Below are 12,095 nucleotides of genomic sequence, written 5' to 3'. Positions count from 1 at the left end.
ACCTAACTAACCTAAGGACATCACAAACATCCATGCCCGAGGCAGGATTCGAACCTGCGACCGTAGCGGTCTTGCGGTAAAATGTCGTTTCACGAAAAGAATACGTAATACGTCAACCTAACGCACATATATTTTCAATACCATGCCTGAAAATCAAAATGAATAAACTTAAGCAACTGAAGTATTATTATGAAATGGAGTTAATGATATTCGCTTTACAATTTAATCATGCCAATCACGCTACAGAATAACGGAACTCCTTCACTTTAACAGTGTCAGCTATTCAATTCGAATAAAATGAAGCACAACAGCGATGCTAATAAGTAAAAGCGCTACGCTACTTCCTTAATGACGCACTAATTCATTTAGGGGAAGGCGGGGCAATACGGGGAGGTGGGGTAAGACGGGGAAGAGCCTTAAGCTACAGTTAGAGTGCTGCCATCTGTGGATAGCTACGTCAACATCATCAATACACAGGTTCCAGTGTGTTGACATTGCTGAACCTTAGTTTCGCAGCGGTTTCTGTGAGCTTTGCAAGGTACGTACAATTGTTATACTGATTTGCAATGTTTTACACCTTTCGAGGTCCTAAAACATGTGTTTCGAGAACATTTGGCCAGACTGTACATATAGCACTGAATAGTACGTCTTATTAACAGTAAACTGCTGTGTCAGTAGTCAATGTTCACTAAATAGTGTTCATGTAGGCGTAACATAACCTGAACATGGTAGGGGGCAAGACGCGGTGGGGGCAAGATGGGGAGCTTCCCCGTCTTGCCCCTACTAATTGTCCAACCATTACGTTCTTATCGTCTCATGTGTTTATCTCGCTGCGGATTTTGAACACGTGCATTATACGTTGAATACAATTGTAAATAGAATGGTATTCGTTATTCCAACGTTTCCTAATTAATTACAAAGTATGCCTTAGGCTATATGGTGAATAAAAATACACAAAACGTGCAAAGTCAGTATTCTTGCTATGCTTTAACGACTGACTATTGGAAACATGCTGCAAAATACTAACACGAATTCTTTACAGACGAATGTAAAAACTAGTAGAAGCCGGCCTCGGGGAAGATCAGTTTGGATTCCGTAGAAATACTGGAACACGTGAGGCAATACTGCCCTTACGACTTACCTTAGAAGAAAGATTAAGGAAAGGCAAACCTACGTTTCTAGCATTTGTAGACTTAGAGAAAGCTTTTGACAATGTTGACTGGAATACTCTCTATCAAATTCTAAAGGTGGCAGGGGTAAAACACAGGGAGCGAAAGGCTATTTACAATTTGTACAGAAACCAGATGGCAGTTATAAGAGTCGAGGGACATGAAAGGGAAGCAGCGGTTGGGAAGGGAGTGAGACAGGGTTGTAGCCTCTCCCCGATGTTATTCAATCTGTATATTGAGCAAGCAGTAAAGGAAACAAAAGAAAAATTCGGAGTAGGTATTAAAATCCATGGAGAATAAATAAAAACTTTGAGGTTCGCCGATGACATTGTAATTCTGTCAGAGACAGCAAAGGACCTGGAAGAGCAGTTGAACGGAATGGATGGTATCTTGAAGGGAGGATATAAGATGAACATCAACAAAAGCAAAACGAGGATAATGGAATGTAGTCGAATTAAGTCGGGTGATGTTGAGGGTATTAGATTAGGAAATGAGACACTTAAAGTACTAAAGGAGTTTTGCTATTTGGGGAGCAAAATAACCGATGATGGTCGAAGTAGAGAGGATATAAAATGTAGACTGGCAATGGCAAGGAAAGCGTTTCTGAAGAAGAGAAATTTGTTAACATCGAGTATAGATTTAAGTGTCAGGAAGTCATTTCTGAAAGTATTTGTATGGAGTGTAGCCATGTATGGAAGTGAAACATGGACGGTAAATAGTTTGGACAAGAAGAGAATAGAAGCTTTCGAAATGTGGTGCTACAGAAGAATGCTGAAGATTAGATGGGTAGATCACATAACTAATGAGGAGGTACTGGCTAATGGTTCAAATGGCTCTGAGCACTATGGGACTCAACTGCTGAGGTCATTAGTCCCCTAGAACTTAGAACTAGTTAAACCTAACTAACCTAAGGACATCACAAACATCCATGCCCGAGGCAGGATTCGAACCTGCGACCGTAGCGGTCTTGCGGTTCCAGACTGCAGCGCCTTTAACCGCACGGCCACTTCGGCCGGCGAGGAGGTACTGAATAGGATTGGGGAGAAGAGGAGTTTGTGGCACAACTTGACCAGAAAAATGGTTCAAAGGGCTCTGAGCACTATGGGACTCAACTGCTGTGGTCATTAGTCCCCTAGAACTTAGAACTACTTAAACCTAACTAACCTAAGGACATCACACACATCCATGCCCGAGGCAGGATTCGAACCTGCGACCGTAGCAGTCGCACGGTTCCGGACTGCGCGCCTAGAACCGCGAGACCACCACACTTGACCAGAAGAAGGGATCGGTTGGTAGGACATGTTCTGAGGCATCAAGGGATCACTAATTTAGTATTGGAGGGCATCGTGGAGGGTAAAAATCGTAGGGGGAGACCAAGAGATGAATACACTAAGCAGATTCAGAAGGATGTAGGTTGCAGTAGGTACTGGGAGATGAAGAAGCTTGCACAGGATAGAGTAGCATGGAGAGCTGCATCAAACCAGTCTAAGGACTGAAGACCACAACAACAACATTGGAAACATGGTATTTACTATATAATATAGATTCCCAGGAATGATCTGACTCAATAGTATGTTCCACGTGTTTTTTTCAGATGGTTCGCAAGTATCGGCGACAAACGTCTAGGCAAGATTGGTCATTGGAGTCAATGGAAGGCGCTGTAAATGCTGTTATAGAAGGTCATAAGGGTTCTTTCAAAGCTGCTCGACAGTTCAACGCGCCACAGACAACGATTGAACGACATGTGGCAAAGAAACGTGCTAATCCTGGCTATACAGTTGTGAAAAGGTTAGCACCAATCACTAGTGTATTTACCCCAGAACAAGAGGCAGAACTTACATACTACTTAACACAGATGGAAGGACAGTATTTTCGCCTAACACTTAAAGAACTTTGTGAACTTGCTTTTCAGCAAGCTGAACGAAACATCAAACATCCATTTAATACTGCAGCCAAATCTGCTGGAAGAGATTGGTTAAATGGGTTTCTTGCACGAAATCCTACCTTAACAATACGAAAACCAGAGGGCACATCAATCGCACGAGCAATCGGGTTTAATCGAGTTGCTGTACATCGGTTTTTCGATCTGTTAGAAAGTCAATTAGACACATTCAAGTTTACGGATGACAGAATTTTCAATTGCGATGAGACTGGTTTAACAGTCATTCCAAAAGGTTACACAAAGGTGGTTGCTTTGAAAGGGCGCAGACAGGTGGGAGCAGTTACTTCAGCAGAAAGAGGCCAGACTGTGACTGCAGAAACCTGTGTTTCAGCGTCGGGGTGCTACATACCACCTATGTTAATTTATCCTCGAAAACGAATGCAACACGCGTTGGAGAGTGCCCCCTGGTGCCTCGGCAGAAGTGCAAGAAACTGGTTGTATGACGAAAGAACTGTTTTTGACTTGGTTTAAGAAGTTTATTGCATTTACTGGAGCGTCAAAGGAAAAACCAATACTTCTCATATTGGACGGCCACAAAACGCAAACCAAGAATTTAGACCTGATGGATGTGGCCCGCGAAAATAGCGTTTTCTTGCTGTGTTTGCCACCACACTGTTCACACCGTCTTCAACCATTAGACGTGGCATTTATGAAACCTCTCAGTAAATTTTACGAAGATGAAGTAAGATGGTGGCTTCGCACCCATCCCGGAAAAGTTGTTACGCTGCATCAGATCGCAAGTTTATTCGGCAAAGCCTTCATTCATTCAGCTACAATGTCCACAGCAGTGAACGGGTTTCGGAAAACAGGCATTTAGCCTGTAAACAGAAATGTGTTTCAAGAAAGTGATTACCTTCCCTGTTCAATAACAGACATTCATCAAGCTCACACACCTGAAGTTACAGGAACGGAAGACCAAATACCAGAGACGTTGTCAAGACGTAAAACACCTGAACAATTAACAACTGACGATCAAGCATCTGTTTCGTCTAACTTTCAGGTTACCAGCCCTGAAATTGTGTTAGTTATTCCAAAGGTGGATAAAAAACCAAAAGAAAACCATCTAACAGGCGTGGAAAATCCGTTGTTTTAACCGAATCTCCTTATAGGAGTGAACTATCTGAAGAAATTGAACGAAAAGGAGTCCCCAAACGTGCTGCATGTAAACGAAAACTCTTCTCAAAGACGTTTAATAAACCTGGGATGCCACCAAAAGGACATAATGACAACGAAAAAGTGACGAACGTTACTGACGTCTTAACCACCCAAAAAAATGTGTGTGAAATCTTATGGGACCTAACTGCTAAGGTCAGCAGCCCCTAAGCTTACACACTACTTAACCTAAATTATCCTAAGGACAAACACACACGCCCACGCCCGAGGGAGGACTCGAACCTCCGCCGGGACCAGCCGCACAGTCCGTAACTGCAGCGCCTAAGACCGCTCGGCTAGTCCCGCGCGGCTCTTAACTACCCCTTCATGCTCAAGGGATAATAAACTGAGGTCGAATGACAAGGAGGAAGAGAGTGAAGAATGTTTATACTGCTATGACTTCTCTGATGGAAGCTCGATACGGTGTATTAACTGCGGACGCTGGGCCCACGACACTTGTGCAGGGATAGGAAGTGATGATGACGACGCTGTCCACACTTGTGTACTATGTGAAAGTAAGAGGCCTAAATAAAACGTAATACCTGATTCTACAATTCGCAGAACCATGTTTCGAAACATTATCGTCACATGATTTCGTTATTCCAATCCTTATTTAAGCTTTAGAGATGAATTCATGTTAGTTCCCCATCTTACCCCGCATACGGGGCAAGACGGGGAATTGGTAGTTTATGTTTCAAATGGAGATATTTCTAACTAAATGTAACAAGTTTGCAGGTTTCTTTGCGTGCTATTGTAATTCAGTGGTTAAGTAAACAAATGATAATCAAACCTACTTGAATTTGTTTATTTTTGTCCCTTTTATAAGGGTTTAAAGTTAGCTTCCCCATCTTGCCCCGCCTTCCCCTAATTAATTTACATTGCATTTAGGGATCGCATTATAAAAGTGTTCAAAGCAGAGAGTTCTATGGCACCAGCTACAGTTTAGAAGCCGCACACTTTCACACAATGAACAAAGCACAATAGTTTGTTGGTTCACCGACGCCATGAACACAAATGTCTTACTGACTCCGCTGTACATTACTTGGCACTCGGGCATTAGACGGCTGCCGTGGGACGGAGCGAGTGGCAAACAACTGCCGCGCACCAAGTTTAAAAGCTACAGTTTCAGATAGTCATATCTGCGTGGTATCAGGATTAAGCCACAAATTATCGCGCGGGATCGACAGCTAGCACTGATATCTTCTTAGTGTCCCTTTTTTTTCCCTTCAAATATGAGGTCATGTTGGTCATGTCTCCTCATCAGAACCTAGGCGACACACGTCATTAGTGCCGAAATGAGCTACGATCTGCATCTGACTACATTCTGTGCTCTCCACTGCGTACAGGATGGACTCTTCCACCAGGCGTAAAATTCTTCCCAGTATACACGACATCTGCACTTTGGTTCGTTTCCTCCTGTCACTGTATTTCTCTGAGAAGGGGCATCACACGCCGGATACTGGTATTGCCTACAAATATCAGCCCCTTCTTTCCCCCCTGTCAGTGCCTTGACCGCGACAGAGTACAGAGCGCTGCACGAGCTGGGAGGCAAGGCCCACGAGTTCTGTTCCATTATCCACACGAGGCAATGACTCACAACAATTCTTTAGAGCCATTAGCCACATGCAACCTTCCGCGCCACAAACAGTTCCAGATCAATCCACGTCTCGTCAGCTTTCGTAACGTGACCGCTTGGTGACCAGGGTTCTGTCGGTATAATGGAGTATCTGGCAAGTAGCCTTCACAATGGGAGACCGCCCTGTCACTTCCTCACCGGCGCAATTCGCAGCGGCCACATGAAGCTTATCGACACTGGCCAACAGACCTTTCTACGACTCGCGAACAGCAGCCAGCTTCTTCACCACTATCTCTAAACGTTCACAATCACATGTCATATCTACGAGTGTACGTGATATTAGCTCTTTCATAGATAAAAACTCACTAATGATTATAGTTTAGCCGGCCGTTGTGGCCGAGCGGTTCTAGGCGCTTCAGTCCGGAACCGCGCTGCTGCTACGGTCGCAGGTTCGAATCCTGCCTCGGGCATGGATGTGTGTGATGTCCTGAGGTTAGTTAGATTTAAGTAGTTCTAAGTCTAGGCGACTGATGACCTCAGATGTTAAGTCCCATAGTGGTCAGAGCCATTTGAACCGTTTTGATTAGGTTTGATAAACGATCGTTGGTTCAAACTGAATCAGACTACAGCACGCTAATAGCGGCGTTTAAGTAAGGGAGAGCTGTTGATACTGTGAGATCAGAGACACTGTCGGAACTTCCTCTACAACACATTATGACGCCCAAGTCATTACTCTTGTCATATTTTAGTTAACATTTTCAAAAATGGCAGAATGCAAAAATTCTCATTATGGTCAATGGTGATTTTCTGCTACGACACAACACGGTAAATGAAGTCCTGGTATTCGGCAATCTCGCAGTTCCCCACGCACGGCATTCGATTAATGTCGACATGCTAGACTCCATTATTCTACTAAATAAAAGCAAACTAGCAGAGATATGAAATTAGACAGTGTAGACTGCTTGCGACAAATCAACACAGAAATAGTTCCGCTCGAGTTTTATCCTCATGCCAATCTCACATTTCTGGAAATAGAAGTATTTATATACACTCCTGGAAATGGAAAAAAGAACACATTGACACCGGTGTGTCAGACCCACCATACTTGCTCCGGACACTGCGAGAGGGCTGTACAAGCAATGATCACACGCACGGCACAGCGGACACACCAGGAACACCGCTGTTGGCCGTCGAATGGCGCTAGCTGCGCAGCATTTGTGCACCGCCGCCGTCAGTGTCAGCCAGTTTGCCGTGGCATACGGAGCTCCATCGCAGTCTTTAACACTGGTAGCATGCCGCGACAGCGTGGACGTGAACCGTATGTGCAGTTGACGGACTTTGAGCGAGGGCGTATAGTGGGCATGCGGGAGGCCGGGTGGACGTACCGCCGAATTGCTCAACACGTGGGGCGTGAGGTCTCCACAGTACATCGATGTTGTCGCCAGTGGTCGGCGGAAGGTGCACGTGCCCGTCGACCTGGGACCGGACCGCAGCGACGCACGGATGCACGCCAAGACCGTAGGATCCTACGCAGTGCCGTAGGGGACCGCACCGCCACTTCCCAGCAAAGTAGGGACACTGTTGCTCCTGGGGTATCGGCGAGGACCATTCGCAACCGCCTCCATGAAGCTGGGCTACGGTCCCGCACACCGTTAGGCCGTCTTCCGCTCACGCCCCAACATCGTGCAGCCCGCCTCCAGTGGTGTCGCGACAGGCGTGAATGGAGGGACGAATGGAGACGTGTCGTCTTCAGCGATGAGAGTCGCTTCTGCCTTGGTGCCAATGATGGTCGTATGCGTGTTTGGCGCCGTGCAGGTGAGCGCCACAATCAGGACTGCATACGACCGAGGCACACAGGGCCAACACCCGGCATCATGGTGTGGGGAGCGATCTCCTACACTGGCCGTACACCACTGGTGATCGTCGAGGGGACACTGAATAGTGCACGGTACATCCAAACCGTCATCGAACCCATCGTTCTACCATTCCTAGACCGGCAAGGGAACTTGCTGTTCCAACAGGACAATGCACGTCCGCATGTATCCCGTGCCACCCAACGTGCTCTAGAAGGTGTAAGTCAACTACCCTGGCCAGCAAGATCTCCGGATCTGTCCCCCATTGAGCATGTTTGGGACTGGATGAAGCGTCGTCTCACGCGGTCTGCACGTCCAGCACGAACGCTGGTCCAACTGAGGCGCCAGGTGGAAATGGCATGGCAAGCCGTTCCACAGGACTACATCCAGCATCTCTACGATCGTCTCCATGGGAGAATAGCAGCCTGCATTGCTGCGAAAGGTGGATATACACTGTACTAGTGCCGACATTGTGCATGCTCTGTTGCCTGTGTCTATGTGCCTGTGGTTCTGTCAGTGTGATCATGTGATGTATCTGACCCCAGGAATGTGTCAATAAAGTTTCCCCTTCCTGGGACAATGAATTCACGGTGTTCTTATTTCAATTTCCAGGAGTGTATATGAAGATGGTATCTGTTCTTTCAGACATGTCCGAAAGAATATAATTAAGGCTCACTGGACATTTGACCATCTTCTTCTGTGCGGATGCACAAACAGTGCCCGAACTCTCGAACTCTTACGGGAATCGACAAAAACCGCGAGTAATGAGTGTAATGGGCAGGGGCACTATGTATATAGTGCGAGACAATAAGTTGGGAATGTGGGTCTCACGGGAGGCGTGCCAGAGGTAAGTCCCTGCAGTCGCACTATCCTCTGTGTCCTCGGTGGCTCAGATGGATAGAGCGTCTGCCATGCAAGCAGGAGATCCCGGGTTCGAGTCCCGGTCGGGGCACACACTTCCAACTGTCGCCGTTGACTTATATCAACGCCTGTATGCAGTTAGGGGCATTCATTTCACTGTAATAAAAATATTAATCGAAATCGTCACAAAACATTAGTGTTGATCGATCACCAAACAACATGAAACCAGCTATATTTTATAAACGATTTTAGTTTTGATGGCAGAAAAACGTGGCAACTGCGGAAAAGCAGGTTACTGCTGAAGCTTCTCTTTCACGACGTAGGAGAAACCAGTGCCACGGAAACATCACTTCCCATCTGCAGCTTCAACTGGGAAATGACGTTTGCAGCATTTCAATTACACGCCGCAACTGGACCTCTTTTCCAATAAAAAATTTTAAAAAAACACAGCGATCAGAAGCGCGCAAATCAGAGTTAGACAAACAGTCTCTGAAAGCATGACAGGCGCATAAAAAAGTTAAATTGAGTCTGCGAGGCGAAAACAAATTAGGCTACTTCCCGAGACGCGGCCGCCAGACAATGGTGTACCCACTGGCGCCCGGAAAACCCGCCTCTCCGGCCTGCGACCGGCTCATCAGCCACAAAAACACGCCGCTCCTGTAATTGCATCCACCCAGCCGTTCCAAGAGTCCGCTAAATGCTTCTATACATATCAGACATACCAAAGTTCCAGTAGGTACTAACAAAAAAAAAAAAAAAAAAAAAACATACAATCAAAACGAACGCAGTCTTTATTTCCATTTTTTATTTTTTGGTAGTTCCGCTGCATCATGTGCTATTGGAATGTACGCTTTATTGATTGGCGACGATTTCTCCACATCCTCACCTCTCTGAAGGAAGTTCACCGACTTTTCAGGAAGCGGTAAACCATTCTCTGTTGCAATCAAATAAGTTAGAGAGATCCCAAAGTGGACGCCTCACATTATCAATAAATTAATAATTTGTGGCATCTTATGTTTCGTGTTCGGCGATTTACAAATTAATGCATAAAAGTAGAAAGACAAGAAACAGACATAAGTTCGTTTCCAGAATGAGATTTTCACTCTGCAGCAGAGTGTGCGCTGATATGAAACTTTCTGGCAGATTAAAACTGTGTGCCCGACCGAGACTCGAACTCGGGACCGAAAGGCAAAGGTCCCGAGTTCGAGTTTCGGTCCGGCACACAGTTTTAATCTGCCAGAAAGTTTCAAAAGTTCGTTTACTTAAGGCCGCAGGCAATGAACGAGTGTCGTTAAATAATGCTACACAATTATTTTTTCTCAAAACATATTTATTCTTAAGAGATATACTCACGTTCTATGGCCTTACGCTGGCAATGTATAAGAGCGTGTATTCCCTGTTGGTAAAGGCTCTAGTCCTGTTCTTGCTCGAGCCATGTTTCCATTGCATGAATTATATACCAGGCATGAGCAACCTTTGTTCTCCATTCATTCACATACTTACTGAAGCTCGTGGGTCACCTCGTCACGTGACGCGACAGCAGCGCCCCTATAGTATGAAAACCAAATTATATCGTCAGTGACGTCAATATTTATGGTAAACAGACCGATAAGAATTGTACCCCTTTCCGGGCATGCCACGCCAACAAATTATGCCTCAAACCACGCTTTTTTGGGAGGTATATTCAATTTACGTTTACCCCATCTCCAGACGTTTACATTTACTCGTACTTGCGCGTCGTGAATATTGCCTCTATACATATGATGTTTAACAGCTGTCTCAAAAACTTCCGCTGCATAATTTTGTAACGCTTTTAAAAAGAAGAGACGTTCACGACACGTAAATACATGTAAATATCTGAAAATGGGATGCCGCGAATCTTGAAATGTCATCATGGAAAAATAAACGCCAATAAAAGTAACTGGTTGCAGCTAATTCATTATATATTTCCTTCAGTTTCAACTGCTGCAGTGTTCTAATACATCCATAATCGACAAGAGTTATTTATTAATATTATTATGAGAAAGAATAGGAAAAAACAAAATATGGCAATGGGACAAGCAATCGCAATTAACAAGCTATTAGAGGAAACTTTATTATTTTTGGCTAAGACAGCTCTTTCGATTGTTTGAAATTTAGTGTCTTAATATCCACAAACACTATTAGCAAGCATTTTTAAAATATCTGTACTTAATATGATTGATTGTATAGGCACGTGTTGTTTTTGCAAATACAATGCGAGCATCTCTTTCTCTGTTACACGAATTTCTTCCGCGAGCTGGGTTGAAACCAATAGCCGCTTGCCCACCAGTGAATTACACTCCATCATCTTCAAAGTGTGTCCCACGAAGAGAATCCTTAATGACAGACCGAGGGTAGATGAGGCAATGATATCAAATCCTATCTGGTGATATGCTTCCGGATTTTGAGACCTGTATGTGGGCCTGCATTGTTGCGTTAGAGCAAGATTCCTTTTGCATTGTTGTCCGACCGAACACGGAGGAAATGGTTCTTTATATACGGCTCTGACTCAATGGTGTACACTTTGTGACAGAGAGGCTTTACCATTGGCCTCAAATTGCTCAACAGTCCAGATGAAATGGCTTTTCTTTGGATCTTCGAGCACACTTTTGATCACCCAAGAATCTCAATCATTGCACATGGACTTCCAAATTCCAAAGCTCACCGATAGCTTTAGAGCCAACTGTGATAGGCCTGTCTGCATCAATAATGGCTTCCGCACGCAGTTCGCCATGTTGGAAGAAGTGGCTGTGACAGGACGTCCTAAACGTGGCCGATCATGAGCAGAGTTTCAGCACTTCCTGACACTTCAATTCTCTCTCCCATTGCCCAGCAGTACTATTATCAACAGAATCACCACCATACACTGCACACAGACGTTTATGGATGTTCACCAGTTTCTTTTCCGCAACCAAGAATTGAATTACAACGCGTTACTTGTAACGCCTGTCTTGCGTAGGCGCCATTTTTATGTTTCACTACGGTTCTGTCTTCTGTCAGAGCACTAATTCGATTTACAGGGTGTCGCAAAACAAGTCCTTCCAATAACACAGGAGGTGGGTGACGCAAAACAAGTCCTTCCAGTAACACAGGAGGTACACAACTCCATGAGAAAAACATACCCAATCAGGAACAGTATAACGTCGTGCAGGTCCTGTAGAATTATCAACATATTCTCATATTTTTAAATGTATTATTTTACTACTATACAGGGTGAGTCACCTAACGTTACCGCTGGATATATTTCGTAAACCACATCAAATACTGACGAACCGATTCCACAGACCGAACGTGAGGAGAGGGGCTAGTGTAATTGTTTAATACAAACCATACAAAAGTGCACGGAAGTATGTTTTTTAACACAAACCTACGTTTTTTTAAATGGAACCCCGTTAGTTCTGTTAGCACATCTGAACATATAAACAATTACGTAATCAGTGCCGTTTGTTGCATTGTAAAATGTTAATTACATCCGGAGATATTGTAACCTAAAGTTGACGCTTGAGTACCACTCCTCCGCT

The 12,095-nt window shown here is 44.7% G+C and overlaps 1 protein-coding gene and 1 non-coding gene across 3 annotated transcripts in view; one reads left to right on the top strand and one right to left on the bottom strand.

Annotated features, from left to right (window-relative positions):
- Window positions 1-12,095, bottom strand: part of LOC126248229 (probable ATP-dependent RNA helicase DDX31) — a 259,925-nt gene that overhangs the window by 76,025 nt on the left and 171,805 nt on the right. The window lies entirely within an intron of this gene.
- Window positions 8,571-8,644, top strand: Trnaa-ugc (transfer RNA alanine (anticodon UGC)). The gene has a single exon. It is a non-coding gene; the product is annotated as a tRNA-Ala (tRNA).

The sequence above is a fragment of the Schistocerca nitens genome, chromosome 3, assembly GCF_023898315.1.
Source record: "Schistocerca nitens isolate TAMUIC-IGC-003100 chromosome 3, iqSchNite1.1, whole genome shotgun sequence".
In the NCBI taxonomy this organism is placed as follows: Eukaryota; Metazoa; Arthropoda; class Insecta; order Orthoptera; family Acrididae; genus Schistocerca; species Schistocerca nitens.
The sequence above is the reverse complement of the archived record's forward strand: the minus strand, read 5'-3'. Positions and strand labels throughout refer to the sequence as shown.